At 37.3% G+C, this 20,536-nt stretch overlaps 2 long non-coding RNA genes across 2 annotated transcripts; one reads left to right on the forward strand and one right to left on the reverse strand.

The window, feature by feature from the left end:
* Positions 1-7,189: 7,189 nt before the first annotated feature.
* Positions 7,190-10,410, reverse strand: LOC120549810. Its single transcript, XR_005637438.1, has 3 exons — positions 10,374-10,410; positions 9,659-9,819; positions 7,190-7,238 (listed from the first exon to the last, which is right to left on the reverse strand). It is a non-coding gene; the product is annotated as an uncharacterized LOC120549810 (long non-coding RNA).
* Positions 10,411-12,825: 2,415 nt separating this feature from the next.
* Positions 12,826-15,925, forward strand: LOC120549545. Its single transcript, XR_005637402.1, has 4 exons — positions 12,826-12,939; positions 13,339-13,367; positions 14,320-14,444; positions 15,833-15,925. It is a non-coding gene; the product is annotated as an uncharacterized LOC120549545 (long non-coding RNA).
* The last annotated feature ends 4,611 nt before the right edge of the window (positions 15,926-20,536 follow it).

Here is a 20,536-nt window from a genome sequence, read left to right on the forward strand (position 1 = left end):
CCCGCGCAATCATACACACATGCGCCCCGTCAACCGACTGGACTGGAGTGTGGGGCCTGTTCGACCACTGTCATGAGAATGCCGTGGGTGGGCTTCATTCCATTTCAAATAACCGCCTGTCTGCCGCAACCTGAACCCTAAAGCCACTGTCTCTGTTAAAATAGATGACTTATAGCCTGTGATTATGAAAATGGAAGTTTCTCATTTAATTGTATATATATCCAATGCAAATAAAGATTGATTGAAGATTGATGCCATCCAATAAAGCACTTCACACACTATGTTGCTTTTCTCTTTTCAAGCAAATCATTATAACCTATTAGATATATTGCGTGTAAACTGACAAAAAGCATAAAAGCACTGCAAATATTGTAAATATTGAATATTTTTTACCAGTATTTCACCAGGTTATAATAAAATATTTCTGGCTACTGTGTTTTAGTATACTTCAACTAACTGTGCACAAACTCAATAAAGACATATGCCTTTGGTGTGAGAAACCTGGGTTCAAATCCCACTGCGATACATCCACCATTGTGCCCTGAACAAAATGGTTTACCTAGTTTCTCCAGAGATGTGACCTCGGAAATATATAACAATTGTAAGTCACTTTGGATAAAAGCGTCAGCTAAATAAGTCAAATGTAAAATATATTTATGTATAATTTCTGTGCACTTTTTGAAGTGTGTTTTGTATCTGGCATTTCCTCAGAACTCTGACTTAACCTATGCTTATTATCAGGAATCTCTGGTAGCTCTGATTAAATGGATACTTTTACCTGACAGAAACAAATATACAGGTCTTGATTTTTGAGATTATTTCCATACATATGTATCTCCTGCTTTCCTACATAGCATGATTACTTTCATTAAAACATAATCAACTCTTGAAGGTAGTTGTGATGGGACAATATAACTTGATATGATGGCTGGCCTGTTAGTATGTTGTTTGGGCATTATGTGGGCATGGATGCATCAGTCAAGCACTGTTGTGTTGTTAAAAAAATATGTTAACTACTACACTCACACTGCAGGCTTTCTTTATTGCCCATATCACATGTTTTGATTGACTGTCCTATTTTTAAATGTGCCGCAAATTAGACTGTAGTGTAAACTGGCCACAGCCTGAAAGAGGATGCAAATACATTCCACATGATTTTTGTGGTCAGCAGCATTAAAGCACTCTAAGAAAGGGCAATATTCTCAAAATGTACTTTTGTAATATCATTACCAACCTATTTTGAACCTTTTCATGTGTTTATGTGAAAGAAATAGTACATTAAAGCTGTCTGATAATTGCACTTAAGTAAAAAAAATACAGTAACTGGAGGTTGCCGCTTGCTTCAGCCCCTTTCGGCACATTTGCTCAGAGATCACTTCAGCCCCTGAGTTTGAGACCCTGATCTAGAGTGACATCAAAGTCGCATGAATTCTGATTAGACTGTCAAGACTGATGTCACATCTCAAAAAGACTAGCTGTATCTCATTTTGATTCGCAGCCCAAATTCAAACTAGAAAAGATACATTTTATGTGACTTATTGTTATAACATCTGGTCTGAGTCACACAAAAATCTGTGGTCTAACACACCACGACAAACCATTGGTACTAGCTACTTTCAAAATAACCACTCTGTGTGTTACATCATTAAAACATTTTATAATGTTCTGTCATTCAGAATTTATAATTTCATATGTGTCTGTCTGCCTTCATGAATTACAATCTGGACAGTGAAAGTGGGATATTTTGCAGGAACAACAAAATTCTTAAAAAAAAGTAAGAAGCAGACTGGTTGTTTTTTTTCAAATTCAACCACATGAAGAGGCTTTTCCATGTGAGGAATTGTAAACAACTTCTTGGATTGAAATATCTTGGAAATATATGAAACAGCACGAAAGACTTGAAAGGGTTAAATCAGGAACCATTCTGTAGACAATCAGAATTCAGAGTCCTTAACGGATCTGCCAGGTGCAGACAGAGGGTCAACTTCAGGTCAACTTCAAAGACAACAAGTCTCATTTCAGCAAAGTCAGGAGCAGGAGATTTGGGACATGTGACTCTAAACGTGTGAAACTTCCAATCATTTTAAAGAACAATGTTTGAGTGGGAGGGGTTACGTTAGAAAGCGGTGGATACAGCGTAGAGACCGGTAGAGATACAGTGTGAGCCAGAGGAGCGCGGCTGTTTTCACGTTGTCATAGTGTTTGAGACAGTTTGGAAGAAGGCGACTTTTATTGTGCAACAGCGTGCGAAATTCAGGATGCAAAGATACCATTGACAGTCTGCACGAACAAGAACTGCAAAGATACGTAAGCCCGAAATATAAACTGTATAACTAACGTTAACGTTACCAACTCAAGCTTGGTAACTTTAGTTAGCATAAATGTTAGCTTGTTAATCATTTACCAACTTTGACTTTACTCCAGCTTGGCAAGCGTACAATTCTGTAACTTGTGACCTGAACACACCGACGTTGTTAACAGTAGTAACAAGTAAATTAAGCAACGTTACTGTAACGTTAGGTAGCCAACGTTATGAGTGAAGTGTTGGCTCACTAGTATAATGTAGCTAACCTTAACTGTTTTACCTATTTAGCTAGCTAACGTTACTTGCACACAATAGTTTCCAACGAAATTTTAATTTTTGGCAGATTTCTTAATTAAGATTGCCTATGCACTCAAATACTTTATTTTCTGTCTCTCAACAGATTTGCTGACCTCAAAGTAATCTGAAGAGGTGAGTGTTTCGCCATGTTCATAGATTACACTTGTCACATGTGTGGTGTTTCTGTAAAACCCTAAAAGGTTATGTACAACATCAAGGGCTACACAGAAATGAGGCTCATTACCAGTATGCATGTTGCATAGCAGGTCTCACTTTAGAAATTATAATGTCATGTTTTCTGTCATCATCGGCAGGCATCTTCTGTGTCACAGTGTGAGACTTTGCAGGGATCATTTAAATGTAAACTTACTCACTGTAGGATTGATCTGAAAGATCTTTTGTGTCACCTGAAATCTCATGCTTCAAAAGAGAGGAGGTGCAATGCCCATTCAAAAACTGTGATAAGTCTTTTTTCCAGTGGGATTTTTTCAGTTGGATACTTTTAAATACTACAACAAACCCTATTTAAAAAAAAAAGTACAGACAAATGATTTCCAATAGTTTTACTGACCAGCATAATTGTATTTTTTTAATATATAAACAAAGTTGGAATTCCATGCCTGCAGCACACAACAAAAGTTGGGACAGATGCATGCTTAATTGTTTGGTTGCTGGCATGAAATTATAAATGTTTATTTTTACAAAATATAATTACGCTGGCCAGTAAAACTGTTCTTTTCTTTGTACTTTTGTCACACATAAAGGTTGATATAAATTAACAAATCACAAGGTTGTTTTTTATTGCATTTTGGAAAACATCCCAACCCAATGGACGGTTGTAGCTATCTATTGCTAGTTTCTCCAACATTACCTACCCACATTTATATGTAATGGTAATATTGTATTGTTTGTCTGGTGATTCCCACCCTGCTACTTGTCGCGATGGATGTTTTTCATGTGTTTTGTGTGTTTTTAGTTAAATATAATTTAACTTTACAAATTTTGTAATTACTGGACTTTATGGTCTTTGAGCACAGTTTGTCACAAAAATACAGATCCCGTTTTTTGTATGTTTACAACAGGAAGCTCTCCTTTGGCAGCAGAGTACTTCATGCTTTCTGTGGACCCGACCATTGTGAATGGTCACATCAGTGCCTTCACCGATGCTCTTGTGTTGATGTGTTGCCAATATTGGAGTTCTTGCAGAGGTAAGAAAGCAGAAGTCCATTTTATTGCCCATATCAAAACAGATATAGAATGACCAGAAAAATAGTTACCCCTTTAAAATCTAATGCAATGTAATAAAAGAGCCTTGCACAGGACAGAATTTCACAACTTTGCCTTGCTGTCACAGCCTTTGTCTTTTTCACTACATTTTCTCAACCGTAGAGTGTGTATTAATACACTTGACATCAGAGCTCTTAGTCTCTCTTAATCTGTTCATTTTTAGTTCATTTTCATTTTTTTCCCCTACTAAACTTTAGACACATAGTACCTTTTTAAGAAGTGTATTAACCGCACTCTACAGCAACAGCATGCTAACAAGCTAACCCGGCCCATCCTGTGTGGTTATGCTACTTTTTATCTCAAGAGGTGATAGTCCGACAATTATAGCTTATGCCTCCTCCCCTCTAGTTTCAGCTGAGATGTGTATGATGCAACAACTGTGTGTGTGGGCCTTGTGTGCCTCAGCAGCACAGTGAGCAGCAGGTCCGCAATAAGCCACTTTATATTATACTCATTAAAGGAACACGGCGACTTCTTGGGAATTTAGCTTATTCACCGTAACCCCCAGAGTTAGACCAGTCCATACATACCCTTCTCATCTCCGTGTGTGCTGTAAAGCTGTCTGACGGCTCCAGCAACATCAGCCCATAACAGAACAGGCAGGTGAATGGTTCCAGTAATCCTACTGCTCCCAATAAGTGACAAAATAACGCCAACATGTTCCTATTTACATGTTGTGATTTGTAGAGTCACAGCGTGTACAAAAAACAACGTAACATGAGACACAGCCACCTTCTATCCTTAAACAAACCGGGAACTATATTCTCAGGCGGAAGAATATAGTACTATAGTAGACTCTACAAATCACAACATGTAAATAGGAACATGTTGGTGTTATTTGTCACTTATTCGAGACAGTAGGATTACTGGAACCATTCACCTGCATGTTCTGTGATGGGCTGCTGCGCGACCATCAGACAGCTTTACAGCACACGGAGATGAGAAAGGGTATGTATGGACTGGTCTAACTCTGGGGGTTCGGTGAATAAGAAATTCCCAAAGAGTCTGCGTGTTCCTTTAATGAGTATAATATTAAAGTGGCTTATTGCGGAACTGCTGCTCACTGTGCGCGAGGCACAAAAAGCCCAAAACCGCTGGTGCCTGCCTCTTTTTTAGTATGAATTTGACAGGTGAATTCTCACATTGTACCATTTTTCTTTTTAATAATAAATCCAAATGTTGAATTTGAACACATCGCATTATGTTTTCCAATTTATTCCTTATTCGTTCCTCATGTCAGGATATAAAGGTGCGCCGGGAGTCCACATTTTATTACTGAAATTGTTTGATGTATTTCATTTGATAGATGCCTCAAGATCAACCCAGACAAGGGATCAAGAGTGGAGAACAATGCTACCAAGAAAGCAGCTGGCGGTCAGTCCAAAGGTTCTTTCCCTGATAACAAAATTGCGGACTATGAATGGAGGGAGTAAAAGAAACACTTTTCAGAAGGGGCCCATTGCAATCCAATGTCCCTAGTTCTTTCTCATGCACAGTTCATGTTGGTCTCACTACTGTATTCTTGAGTGGTGTTTAATTGTTGTCAGATGCTACCACTGTGAATACTAGGTACACAGTTGTACCATATTTTAAGTATAGAATTGGTTCACAGTACTGGACAAAGTTACTACTTTAAAATTATAGGCTACTTCAGTACCTTCAGTTAAGTTACTGCAGTAACAGTGGAAGCAAACATTACACTGCACCTGGAATAAAACTTTATTTTATCTTTCCAAAACGGGCTAGTTTTTAAAGGCATCTGCAGTACCAGACAGACTTTTTAAATTGTATGTAGCTTGTTTTTTTAGTTTCAAGTCTTTTAATTTCACTGGGAACATTAGCTGAACCTACTGTAAACTGTTCTTGAACTTTCGCCCACAAGCAGCCAATTGTTGGACTGCTAGCAGTATGTAGCCATGCCCACGTTAAGCTTTGTAAGCAAGTATGTTGCTAGAGCAGCAACTGTTTTCTATTCTGATCTGTTGGTCAACAGAATAAATACATGTTGAACAGTAGTAACTGTGTCCTGGTTGTTTCTAAGAGCTGTTATTGTTAAGCTAAATCTTTTTATAGTTTGTCATTTCACTATTCTTTTATAGCTTGATATTTTCGAAATTGTCCATTACATTTGCAGGTTGAATGTTTATAAATATATGTTTAGTTATCATTATTATAGCAGTGTTATGATATTTGACAAAATTATCAGCAGATTGTTGCTATAATCAATATTTCTTTGACAGTATTTGGACATTTAAAACAAAGGTAAATCCAGTGTTTTTATGGCAAAGTATGCTTTTTTTAACATTAAAGATAAATTAAATATACATGATTTGTATGTAAAATTGCATATTAAAAAGTCATTATACTTAATATGCTCAAAAATTAATGGTAGATTGCTCTAATTTTACTCACACATACTTGTTTTAAAACAGTATTTTCTTTTCTTTTTAAAGGCGAATCCATTGTTTTTATGGCAAAGTATGCTTATTTAACATTGAAGATGAATTAAATATACATGATCTTTATGGAAAATTACATATAAATATGCTCATATAATACTTAATACATTTTAAAAATGAATGATAGATTGCTGTAATTATGCTTAAATTCATTGTATTTATGGCAGAATATGCTTTTTCACACATTAAAATCTATTAAATACACAGGATTCTCTGCATTCCATGTAAGCAATATAATAAACTTGATATGATCTAAATTAAGAATTGGGTGTTGTAAATATAGCTTATTATCTGTTTTTACAAAGTATTTAATTGCTTTTACAAAGTTAAATCAATGTTTTGTGGATGATGTACAAACTTTATTACATTAAATATTTATTAAATAAACGATTTTTACATAAAATTATATATAAAACTAAAATAATAGTGGCACTTTTCACAATTTTTTTTTTTTTTAAGCCATAATATTTGTATTATAGCAGCGTTGACTGTATAGGTAATTTAATTGTTTTTAAAGGTGTATATGTCCTTTTTAAACATTAAAAGCCCAATAATTTACATAAGATTTAATGTAGATTAAAAGATACAATCTGTTATGTCATTATGGAAAATTACTGTGTATTTTCACGAGATTGTTTTGCGTTATTTTTCACGGTAATTTTTTTGGCACCCCAGCTGCGAGATATTACCGTTTTTCACACAGTTTTTTTACAGTGCAGCCATTTTCATATTATACCAACATTTGCAGCATCTGAGCTTTTTGGTAAGGTTCCTAAATCTCAGCCCAGAGTAGTTCATTAATAGTAATAATTATTTCTCCTGCAGACTCTTGCTCCTCATTGACCACTGCTACCAGAGCCACTGCATCTTCCTGGTATGTCTCCAACATCCTGAAAAGGAATACATATTCAATGTGTGTTCACATATTGGCCGCAAAATATCATTTGATGTTAGAGGAGAATAAAAGACTGTGGTTCGAGAGATGGTAGAAAGGCAACATTAACTCAAATAACCACTCGTTACAACCAAACAGTGTTGCCACAGTTACTTAAGAAAGTAACTAAGTTACTTGACAGATTACTTGTTGATTTTAAAATGCTTGAAGTTACTTTATTAGTTGCATTCAGCAGCTGCCGATAACGGCCACAACCTCAACATAAAATGACAACCCGGTTTTACTGTGAGGCGAGAACCGAGATTGCCAGTAGTAGGATCTGGTTTATTATGTAGCGCAGGAAGAGCCAGTCAGCGGTGTTTAAGGGCAGCATTTCCTCTATAGCATGAGGCCTACTACCCGAGCCTACTTCTTCAAGTCTCCCTCACTTACTGGTTTATGCCCGAAGTCAACGATTTGTTGTTTGGGTGAGTAGAAGGAACCTGCTCCTGCACTAGGGGTGAAGGAAATCACCAGAGGCCTCCGCGATCACGATATCATCATGATACTTATGTCCACGATACAATATTATTGTACGTTTTAAACATATTGCAATATTCTACGATATATTGCAATTTATTGACCTTTTTCCAACTTTAAATTTTTTCCCAGTTTCAAATGAATTGTCCCCCAAAGGGACAGTTTTGCCAACATTTGTTTATCTAAAAAGATACATTTCTCTGTTTGTTTATCTCCCTTCAATTGTATTGCTGCAAAATGGGGATTGTCAGCAGACAGACTGACCAACACATATATCATAAAAGATCGATACTTAGGTCTGTGTATGATACAGTATTGCTTACGAAAAATATCAGCGATACTATGCTGTATCGATTTTTCCCCCACCCTATCTCGCACCACCTGCTGGGACTTGCTCTGTAAGTTTGACTGCAGCGCTGCAACTCAAATGTTTCTTCAAATTTGACCGTAGTCTTTTGTAGCTAGATAGCACTTTATTCGCCACCAGCACAGAGTGTACAACCAACTTATTATTGCCCGTCTTTAGCCGGCACAAACTCAAAATAGTGACTGTATTTCCAGCTAGAAGCCGCATCTCTCTCCTCCCTCTATTGTTGTTTACGTTTGTGTAAACACGTGGTACACGCGTGAACTGTCTACATGCTGAAAACATGACTTCACTCCCGAGATGCAAGAAAGCAAAATATATATATTTTTACTAGGAAAATGACAAGTAGCACAGTGACTTGGATAAGTAACTTTAATCTGATTACTGGTTTGGAAATAGTAACGCGTTAGATTACTCGTTACTGAAAAAGTGGTCAGATTAGAGTAACAGCGTTACTAATCGTGGCATCACTGCAACCAAAGGTATGCAGAATACCATCTCGGACGCACAATACATCCAAACTTAAAGCAGATGGGCTACACAAAAGCAGAAGACCAACCGGAGTGCCACTCCTCTCAGCTAAGAACAGGAAACTGAGGCTACAAGTTCGCACAGACTCCCAAAAACTGGACAATAGAAGATTGAAAAAACGTTGCCTGGTCTGATGAGTCTGGATTTCAGCTACGACATTCAGATGGTGGGTTAGAATTTGGCGTGAAACAACATGAAAGCATGGATCCATCCTGCCTTGTATCAATGGTTCAGGCTTCAAACAGCCTTTGCATCATGGATGTGCAGCTGACAAATCTGCAGCAACTGTGTGATGCTATCATGTCAATATGGACCAAAATCTCTGAGGAATGTTTCCAACATATTGTTTGTCAAAAAGAATTAAGGCAGTTCTGAAGGCAATAGGGGTCTTGACTGGTACTAGCAAAGAGTACCTGATAAAGTGTCCAGTGAGTGTATGTCAGAGGTTACACACATCAACTAAGTAACTTGCTCAAAGGACACAATGGATTTGTTGCAGTGAGAATAGAACACAGGTCTCTCACACCAAAGTCATGTGTCTTATGCACTGCCTCACTGACCCCCAATCTGAATGTTAAACGGAACTACTAAAAGAGCAAAGCGTAAAAATATAGTTCGGTTAATTTTGAAACTATGATGGAACAAATTAGGCTGTGTCGGGCCACCATAGTCTTGGTAATTTATAGGAAGCGCAGATAATCAGTCTATGTTGTCGTTTAAAGTCAAAGCTTTTAATATTGCCAAATTGAGAGGTTTATGTTTGACAGTGATTTCACATTTCTTGATTGTATGAAAGCTAAATTCAAATTTCATAAAATTCTGAAACAGCAGCTGCAACATTTTTGGATGTTAGTCAGCCTTTCATACTAAGTTTACCTGATGAACCCAAGATTACTACTATGGAATTGTGGAGGATTAAATATTGTAGGCCTACTCTGTTCACAACAAATAAGTAACCTTTACAACTGTTCAAGATGAAGTTCTAGAAGGCCTCTTACCAGCATCAATGGTAAGAAAGGGGCCTTATTTTTTCCCAAGGCACCTGGAACTTGTCCACCCACATGCTGCTGCCACATGGAATGGTTATTTGACTGGGGGAAGACAGGGCTGGGCAGTTTCTCCCTCAGGTGAAGAGGTGGCTGGCTGGGTCTTCTTGATTCTGCATACAAGCACAGAACAAAAAGTATAGTTAAACCTCAATAACGAGACATTATTTTGCTGTCATTATTAGATATGAATGCATATTAGATTAGTTATTAAGATATACACAACATATTTACATAAAAATGAGATAGCTAAAATGCCGCTAAAGCATTTCTTCCCATGTGTTTGTGGCACTGGTTTAACTGTATGCCTGTGGAATCGGCAAGTTAACTTACATATGCAGTGCACCCACTGTCATAAAAGCAGCAGAGCTTTCGACATGTCCACAGTGAAATGTCATGTTTTTCAAGATGCATTATATTAATTTTAACATTAAAAATAAACCAAGCAATCGATGCTTTGCAGAACTTACAAACCTTAACGTTACAAGTGTATGTCACTTTTGATAAGCTAACATTAAGGTTAGCTTAACTGGAAGGAGTTAGTTTTGCAACTTTTGTTATCACTAAGTGGCCTAATACCGTTCTGTAAATATTTTGCTACCGATCTTTAAAGAACTGAATATGTTGGTTAGTGAATAGAAAGCATTTTCTTTATTAAAACACTTACATGAAATGTGTTCAGTGCTGCTCCAATCCTTCAATGGCTACTCCTCCTTCACGTCGCAAAAAATGTCCTCGTTTGTAAAAAAAACTCTTCCTTACTGGATTGTGGCTGTTTTACCATCGGCCATAACCCGTTGCACAGCTCTGAATCTATTTTGTTTATGACATTGTTCATTTCAAACAGTCAATTGTAACTTTAACGTCACAGAAAGCCGCCCAAAAGACCACATAACCGACTACCTACTTGTGAACTCGCAACCGCGCTGCCCGCGCAATCAACACACACATGCGCACCGTCACCGACTGGACTGGAGTGTGGGGCCTGTTCGACCACTGTCATGAGAATGCCGTGGGTGGGCTTCATTCCATTTCAAATAACCGCCTGTCTGCCGCAACCTGAACCCTAAAGCCACTGTCTCTGTTAAAAATAGATGACTTATAGCCTGTGATTATGAAAATGGAAGTTTCTCATTTAATTGTATATATATCCAATGCAAATAAAGATTGATTGAAGATTGATGCCATCCAATAAAGCACTTCACACTATGTTGCTTTTCTCTTTTCAAGCAAATCATTATAACCTATTAGATATATTGCGTGTAAACTGACAAAAGCATAAAAGCACTGCAAATATTGTAAATATTGAATATTTTTACCAGTATTTCACCAGGTTATAATAAAATATTTCTGGCTACTGTGTTTTAGTATACTTCAACTAACTGTGCACAAACTCAATAAAGACATATGCCTTTGGTGTGAGAAACCTGGGTTCAAATCCCACTGCGATACATCCACCATTGTGCCCTGAACAAAATGGTTTACCTAGTTTCTCCAGAGATGTGACCTCGAAATATATAACAATTGTAAGTCACTTTGGATAAAAGCGTCAGCTAAATAAGTCAAATGTAAAATATATTTATGTATAATTTCTGTGCACTTTTGAAGTGTGTTTTGTATCTGGCATTTCCTCAGAACTCTGACTTAACCTATGCTTATTATCAGAAATCTCTGGTAGCTCTGATTAAATGGATACTTTTACCTGACAGAAACAAATATACAGGTCTTGATTTTTGAGATTATTTCCATACATATGTATCTCCTGCTTTCCTACATAGCATGATTACTTTCATTAAAACATAATCAACTCTTGAAAGGTAGTTGTGATGGGACAATATAACTTGATATGATGGCTGGCCTGTTAGTATGTTGTTTGGGCATTATGTGGGCATGGATGCATCAGTCAAGCACTGTTGTGTTGTTAAAAAAATATGTTAACTACTACACTCACACTGCAGGCTTTCTTTATTGCCCATATCACATGTTTTGATTGACTGTCCTATTTTTAAATGTGCCGCAAATTAGACTGTAGTGTAAACTGGCCACAGCCTGAAAGAGGATGCAAATACATTCCACATGATTTTTGTGGTCAGCAGCATTAAAGCACTCTAAGAAAGGGCAATATTCTCAAAATGTACTTTTGTAATATCATTACCAACCTATTTTGAACCTTTTCATGTGTTTATGTGAAAGAAATAGTACATTAAAGCTGTCTGATAATTGCACTTAAGTAAAAAAAATACAGTAACTGGAGGTTGCCGCTTGCTTCAGCCCCTTTCGGCACATTTGCTCAGAGATCACTTCAGCCCCCTGAGTTTGAGACCCCTGATCTAGAGTGACATCAAAGTCGCATGAATTCTGATTAGACTGTCAAGACTGATGTCACATCTCAAAAAAGACTAGCTGTATCTCATTTTGATTACGCAGCCCAAATTCAAACTAGAAAAGATACATTTTATGTGACTTATTGTTATAACATCTGGTCTGAGTCACACAAAAAATCTGTGGTCTAAACACACGACAAACCATTGGTACTAGCTACTTTCAAAATAACCACTCTGTGTGTTACATCATTAAAACATTTTATAATGTTCTGTCATTCAGAATTTATAATTTCATATGTGTCTGTCTGCCTTCATGAATTACAATCTGGACAGTGAAAGTGGGATATTTTGCAGGAACAACAAAATTCTTAAAAAAAAGTAAGAAGCAGACTGGTTGTTTTTTTTCAAATTCAACCACATGAAGAGGCTTTTCCATGTGAGGAATTGTAAACAACTTCTTGGATTGAAATATCTTGGAAATATATGAAACAGCACGAAAGACTTGAAAGGGTTAAATCAGGAACCATTCTGTAGACAATCAGAATTCAGAGTCCTTAACGGATCTGCCAGGTGCAGACAGAGGGTCAACTTCAGGTCAACTTCAAAGACAACAAGTCTCATTTCAGCAAAGTCAGGAGCAGGAGATTTGGGACATGTGACTCTAAACGTGTGAAACTTCCAATCATTTTAAAGAACAATGTTTGAGTGGGAGGGGTTACGTTAGAAAGCGCCGGGATACAGCGTAGAGACCGGTAGAGATACAGTGTGAGCCAGAGGGAGCCGGGCTGTTTTAACGTTGTCATAGTGTTTGAGACAGTTTGGAAGAGAGCGACTTTTATGTGCAACGCGTGCGAAATTCAGGATGCAAAAGATACCATTGACAGTCTGCACGTGAACAAGAACTGCAAGGTACGTAAGCCCGAAATATAAACTGTATAACTAACGTTAACGTTACCAACTCAAGCTTGGTAACTTTAGTTAGCATAAATGTTAGCTTGTTAATCATTTACCAACTTTGACTTTACTCCAGCTTGGCAAACGTGCAATTCTGTAACTTGTGACCTGAACCTCGACGTTGTTAACAGTAGTAACAAGTAAATTAAGCAACGTTACTGTAACGTTAGGTAGCCAACGTTATGAGTGAAGTGTTGGCTCACTAGTATAATGTAGCTAACCTTAACTGTTTTACCTATTTAGCTAGCTAACGTTACTTGCACACAATAGTTTCCAACGAAATTTTAATTTTGGCAGATTTCTTAATTAAGATTGCCTATGCACTCAAATACTTTATTTTCTGTCTCTCAACAGATTTGCTGACCTCAAAGTAATCTGAAGAGGTGAGTGTTTCGCCATGTTCATAGATTACACTTGTCACATGTGTGGTGTTTCTGTGAAAACCCTAAAAGGTTATGTACAACATCAAGGGCTACACAGAAATGAGGCTCATTACCAGTATGCATGTTGCATAGCAGGTCTCACTTTAGAAATTATAATGTCATGTTTTCTGTCATCATCGGCAGGCATCTTCTGTGTCACAGTGTGAGACTTTGCAGGGATCATTTAAATGTAAACTTACTCACTGTAGGATTGATCTGAAAGATCTTTTGTGTCACCTGAAATCTCATGCTTCAAAAAGAGAGGAGGTGCAATGCCCATTCAAAAACTGTGATAAGTCTTTTTCAGTGGGATTTTTTTCAGTTGGATACTTTTAAATACTACAACAAACCCTATTTAAAAAAAAAAGTACAGACAAATGATTTCCAATAGTTTTACTGACCAGCATAATTGTATTTTTTTAATATATAAACAAAGTTGGAATTCCATGCCTGCAGCACACAACAAAAGTTGGGACAGATGCATGCTTAATTGTTTGGTTGCTGGCATGAAATTATAAATGTTTATTTTTACAAAATATAATTACGCTGGCCAGTAAAACTGTTCTTTTCTTTGTACTTTTGTCACACATAAAGGTTGATATAAATTAACAAATCACAGGTTGTTTTTTTTATTGCATTTTGGAAAACATCCCAACCCAATGACGGTTGTAGCTATCTATTGCTAGTTTCTCCAACATTACCTACCCCACATTTATATGTAATGGTAATATTGTATTGTTTGTCTGGTGATTCCCACCCCTGCTACTTGTGCGATGGATGTTTTTTCATGTGTTTTGTGTGTTTTAGTTAAATATAATTTAACTTTACAAATTTTGTAATTACTGGACTTTATGGTCTTTGAGCACAGTTTGTCACAAAAATACAGATCCCGTTTTTTGTATGTTTACAACAGGAAGCTCTCCTTTGGCAGCAGAGTACTTCATGCTTTCTGTGGACCCGACCATTGTGAATGGTCACATCAGTGCCTTCACCGATGCTCTTGTGTTGATGTTTGCCAATATTGGAGTTCTTGCAGAGGTAAGAAAGCAGAAGTCCATTTTATTGCCCATATCAAAACAGATATAGAATGACCAGAAAAATAGTTACCCCTTTAAAATCTAATGCAATGTAATAAAAGAGCCTTGCACAGGACAGAATTTCACAACTTTGCCTTGCTGTCACAGCCTTTGTCTTTTTCACTACATTTTCTCAACCGTAGAGTGTGTATTAATACACTTGACATCAGAGCTCTTAGTCTCTCTTAATCTGTTCATTTTTAGTTCATTTTCATTTTTTCCCCTACTAAACTTTAGACACATAGTACCTTTTTAAGAAGTGTATTAACACGCACTCTACAGCAACAGCATGCTAACAAGCTAACCCCGGCCCATCCTGTGTGGTTATGCTACTTTTTATCTCAAGAGGTGATAGTCCGACAGTATAGCTTATGCCTCCTCCCCTCTAGTTTCAGCTGAGATGTGTATGATGCAACAACTGTGTGTGTGGGCCTTGTGTGCCTCAGCAGCACAGTGAGCAGCAGGTCCGCAATAAGCCACTTTATATTATACTCATTAAAGGAACACGGCGACTTCTTGGGAATTTAGCTTATTCACCGTAACCCCCAGAGTTAGACCAGTCCATACATACCCTTCTCATCTCCGTGTGTGCTGTAAAGCTGTCTGACGGCTCCAGCAACATCAGCCCATAACAGAACAGGCAGGTGAATGGTTCCAGTAATCCTACTGCTCCCAATAAGTGACAAAATAACGCCAACATGTTCCTATTTACATGTTGTGATTTGTAGAGTCACAGCGTGTACAAAAAACAACGTAACATGAGACACAGCCACCTTCTATCCTTAAACAAACCGGGAACTATATTCTCAGGCGGAAGAATATAGTACTATAGTAGACTCTACAAATCACAACATGTAAATAGGAACATGTTGGTGTTATTTTGTCACTTATTCGGAGCAGTAGGATTACTGGAACCATTCACCTGCATGTTCTGTGATGGGCTGCTGCCGCTGCGGCCATCAGACAGCTTTACAGCACACACGGAGATGAGAAGGGTATGTATGGACTGGTCTAACTCTGGGGGTTACGGTGAATAAGAAATTCCCAAGAAGTCTGCGTGTTCCTTTAATGAGTATAATATTAAAGTGGCTTATTGCGGACCTGCTGCTCACTGTGCTGCTGAGGCACACAAGGCCCACACACCCCTGGTGCCTCCTTTTTTTAGTATGAATTTGACAGGTGAATTCTCACATTGTACCATTTTCTTTTTTACATAATAAATCCAAATGTTGAATTTGACACATACGTATGTTTTCCAATTTATTCCTTATTCGTCCTCATGTCAGGATATAAGGTACGCAGGAGTCCACATTTTATTACTGAAATTGTTTGATGTATTTCATTTGATAGATGCCTCAAGATCAACCCAGACAAGGGATCAAGAGTGGAGAACAATGCTACCAGAAAGCAGCTGGCGGTCAGTCCAAAGGTTCTTTCCCTGATAACAAAATTGCGGACTATGAATGGAGGGAGTAAAAGAAACACTTTTCAGAAGGGAGCCCCCATTGCAATCCAATGTCCCTAGTTCTTTCTCATGCACAGTTCATGTTGGTCTCACTACTGTATTCTTGAGTGGTGTTTAATTGTTGTCAGATGCTACCACTGTGAATACTAGGTACACATTGTACCATATTTTAAGTATAGAATTGGTTCACAGTACTGGACAAAGTTACTACTTTAAAATTATAGGCTACTTCAGTACCTTCAGTTAAGTTACTGCAGTAACAGTGGAAGCAAACATTACACTGCACCTGGAATAAAACTTTATTTTATCTTTCCAAAACGGGCTAGTTTTTAAAGGCATCTGCAGTACCAGACAGACTTTTAAATTGTATGTAGCTTGTTTTTAGTTTCAAGTCTTTTAATTTCACTGGGAACATTAGCTGAACCTACTGTAAACTGTTCTTGAACTTTCGCCCACAAGCAGCCAATTGTTGGACTGCTAGCAGTATGTAGCCATGCCACGTTAAGCTTTGTAAGCAAGTATGTTGCTAGAGCAGCAACTGTTTTCTATTCTGATCTGTTGGTCAACAGAATAAATACATGTTGAACAGTAGTAACTGTGTCCTGGTTGTTTCTAAGAGCTGTTATTGTTAAGCTAAATCTTTTTATAGTTTGTCATTTCACTATTCTTTTATAGCTTGATATTTTCGAAATTGTCCATTACATTTGCAGGTTGAATGTTTATAAATATATGTTTAGTTATCATTATTATAGCAGTGTTATGATATTTGACAAAATTATCAGCAGATTGTTGCTATAATCAATATTTCTTTGACAGTATTTGGACATTTAAAACAAAGGTAAATCCAGTGTTTTTATGGCAAAGTATGCTTTTTTTAACATTAAAGATAAATTAAATATACATGATTTGTATGTAAAATTGCATATTAAAAAGTCATTATACTTAATATGCTCAAAAATTAATGGTAGATTGCTCTAATTTTACTCACACATACTTGTTTTAAAACAGTATTTTCTTTTCTTTTTAAAGGCGAATCCATTGTTTTTATGGCAAAGTATGCTTATTTAACATTGAAGATGAATTAAATATACATGATCTTTATGGAAAATTACATATAAATACTCATATAATACTTAATAAATTTTAAAAATGAATGATAGATTGCTGTAATTATACTTAAATTCATTGTATTTATGGCAGAATATGCTTTTTTTTCACATTAAAAATCTATTAAATACACAGGATTTATATGTAAATTTCCATGTAAAAACGTATAATAAACTTGATATGATCTAAAATTAAGGGTAGATTGTTGTAAATATAAAGCTTATTATCTGTTTTACAAAAGTATTTAGACCTTTTTTTAAAGTTAAATCAAATGTTTTGTGGATGATGTATAGCTTTATTACATTAAATATTTATTAAATAAACACGATTTTTACATAAAATTATAATATAAAACTGAAATAATAGTGGCACTTTTCCACAATTTTAAGCCATAATATTTGTATTATAGCAGCGTTCGACTGTATTTATAGGTAATTTAATTGTTTTTAAAGGTGTATATGTCCTTTTTTAAACATTAAAAAGCCCAATAATTACATAAGATTTAATGTAAGATTAAAGATACAATCTGTTATGTCATTATGGAAAATTACTGTATTTTTACGAGATTGTTTTTTGCCGTTATTTTACGGTAATTTTTTGGCACCCCAGCTGCCGGAATATTACCGTTTTTTCACAGTTTTTTTTTTTACAGTGCAGCCATTTTCATATTATACCAACATTTGCAGCATCCTGAGCTTTTTTGGTAAGGTTCCTAGGAAATCTCAGCCCAGAGTAATTCATTAATAGTAATAATTATTATTCGCCCCAAAACAAGTTGCCTTTTTATTTTTAAAGAACTATGCAAAAAATATTGCAAATTCTTTTTTACAACTTTCACTGTCTTCCGCAACTTAATTGCAATAATCATACAAAAGACATCGCAACTTTTATAGCAATTTCTTTTTTTTTACAAAAGTTCCCGCGAAATCAGGCATTTTGGGCCGCAACAATCTTAAAAACAGGCCGCAAAATCCTGGAGGGACTGCCCTTGTGTGTTTTGCCATGTGTTATGGTGCGCATTCACCAGTGTTTTTGTTGTTGTTGTGGTGCGCATAGGCTACTCCTGATTTTGTCATCTCATCTCTTATATGCTGTGTCTCTATGATCCTGTCCTGTCCTATTCATGATGGATGTTGAGAAGCCATAGACCATAAATATAAGGAATAAAGCTTCCGTGTCTGAAAAGTATGGAGCCTTTAAGGGGGGGAATTATTGTGCACACAAGATACTTTCTGGTGGGCACGCGAAAGTACCTCTTGCTAATGAGAAATTAATGTAAGCTTAGCAAAATTATGCTTACAAAGTACTGCTAAAGGTATGTGGCTAAAGTAACATTTCACATTCACAATAGACCTTTTTCACAGCAGACATGTTGACATGTCATAGTAGGAAAAGCACAGGTGTATTCAAACCCATTACTGATGTCTGCATTCCACTTAGGAGAGGCCCTGGTATTAAACCATTACTGATGGCTGCATTCCACTTAGGAGAGGCCCTGGTATTAAACCATTACTGATGGCTGCATTCCACTTAGGAGAGGCCCTGGTATTGGGCATGCTGACTCACTGAAATATCTCACTGGGACACTTGATGGAATTGAGCCATCGTTAAGGTTATCAAGTTCAGCTGTGCTTTTCCTACTATGACAAGTCAACATGTCTGCTGTGAAAAAGGTCCATATGAAATCAGTTAGGGGTTGCCGTTTCTTTAAGTTTGTTGATGACACTATCAGGTATATTTCATTGCGTTTTCAGGATGATGAATAGCTCCTCCTCAACAGCCATTCTGTCTGGTACTCAAAATTGGTTTTATCCTGTGCACCAGAAAGTTTCTCACGTGTACCAGATACTTTCTTGTGCACACCATAACATTTTTTATGGATGTCGTCCCTGATTCTAATCTGGCGCGAACGTACCATGTCCGTAACATGGCAAGTCAAAATCCCACCACAAATCAATCAAAGATCACGTGACAATGTTGTCTCGTGCGAATTGGCCGCTTAGTGATTTGGGGTCGTAATTTGTTTTTATTTAAGGTTTTAAGGCAATAATTAAAGTTCTGACAGCATTTTGGGTGCAGATTCAGGCGGCTCACCATCAACTCTTGGAGACCCATTTGCAATTAAAGCAAGCTCAAATAAATCAGAAGAGCAAAATCTGGATGGCATGCATGGCAGCATGCGGTGAGGAACATTTTTCTTTCAACAGGCTCAACATTAATTGTGTTGTAGCCTAATACTAACATTAGGCCTATATATAGCGACCAGACACTTTCCAATCACCATTTCTCCAAAATAGTGCACAAACCAGCCATGCGATTTATACCATAATTCAATGTTAATCTTAATAATATCATTCAAGTTTAATGTTAACACTCATTTATTGCATCACCTCAAAAAAAAGTGAGAGGGTGCAGCTGAGTGGTAAGTTCCTAAAAACTTATAATACCAGTGAAGTTGTGTTATGTATAATCATAAATGATGGGGAAACAAAGTTTTAATGAGGCCAATCCAGTAACATCCCTGACATGCATCCAGACGGGGAGACATGTTGGCAGGCACACAGTCAGGTATAGGCAGAGAGACAGGCAGACAGTTATTACTCTCAGCACTAATGATCAACAGTAATTATCTTTTCTGACCAGGGGAAGGCTGTCTTTTAATGCCTCCCTCGCCGCTGACAGCTCATTAATCTCCAGCAGCTGAGCAGAGAGAGCCGAGCTGCCAAGCACTAGAGCACGAGCCTGTTCTGACAACCTACTGTACACTATAGATACATACCTGAGAGATGACACAAAAAAAATCACCCTGTTACCTATAGAGGCTCGTCCGCATAGGAGCTTGCTTAAACTTTATCAGGCTGTTCTCATACGAACCATCCGTACATAAAGCTACGAAAAGTAAACCACTGTAATTCGTATGTTTTCCACTTATTTCTTGCTGTATGCACCACAATGACTGCTGCTGTATAAGAACGCTCTGGACCACATAGGGAGGAGGTTGGGGTGGATCATACAACACAGCACTTTCAAGCTGGAGAGCGGAGTTTGCTTACACCCAGGGGATGCGTGTTCCTTCCTCGGGAGTGTTTCAATCCAAACCGCGATCTTTTTCCTAATCCTAACGAGTTGTTTTGGTGCCTAAACGTAACTGTCGTCGCCACATGACGCCCGCTTTCTGTCGGCTAAACTCAACCATAACGTTCGCCAGAAACGACTGACAGCTCGCGGTGCCCTGGACCCGGCTCAAAGTCACCTTTCGTCGGGTAAACTCAACTACCAACTGCAGCTGATCTGGCGATATCTCACGGAGCTCTGTAGCCGGCATCACGCGACCAGAAGGCGTTCGCCTCTTTTCATAGGATACCATACAAATTGGCGTGCATACATTTTCGTACGATATCGTACAAACCCGTTCGTGAGAATGCGTTGACTTTATGAGTTACATCAGTCTCTAATTTATAGCGAGAAATAGAGAATGTGAT

The sequence above is a fragment of the Perca fluviatilis genome, chromosome 20 (genome assembly GCF_010015445.1).
Source record: "Perca fluviatilis chromosome 20, GENO_Pfluv_1.0, whole genome shotgun sequence".
NCBI lineage: Eukaryota > Metazoa > Chordata > Actinopteri > Perciformes > Percidae > Perca > Perca fluviatilis.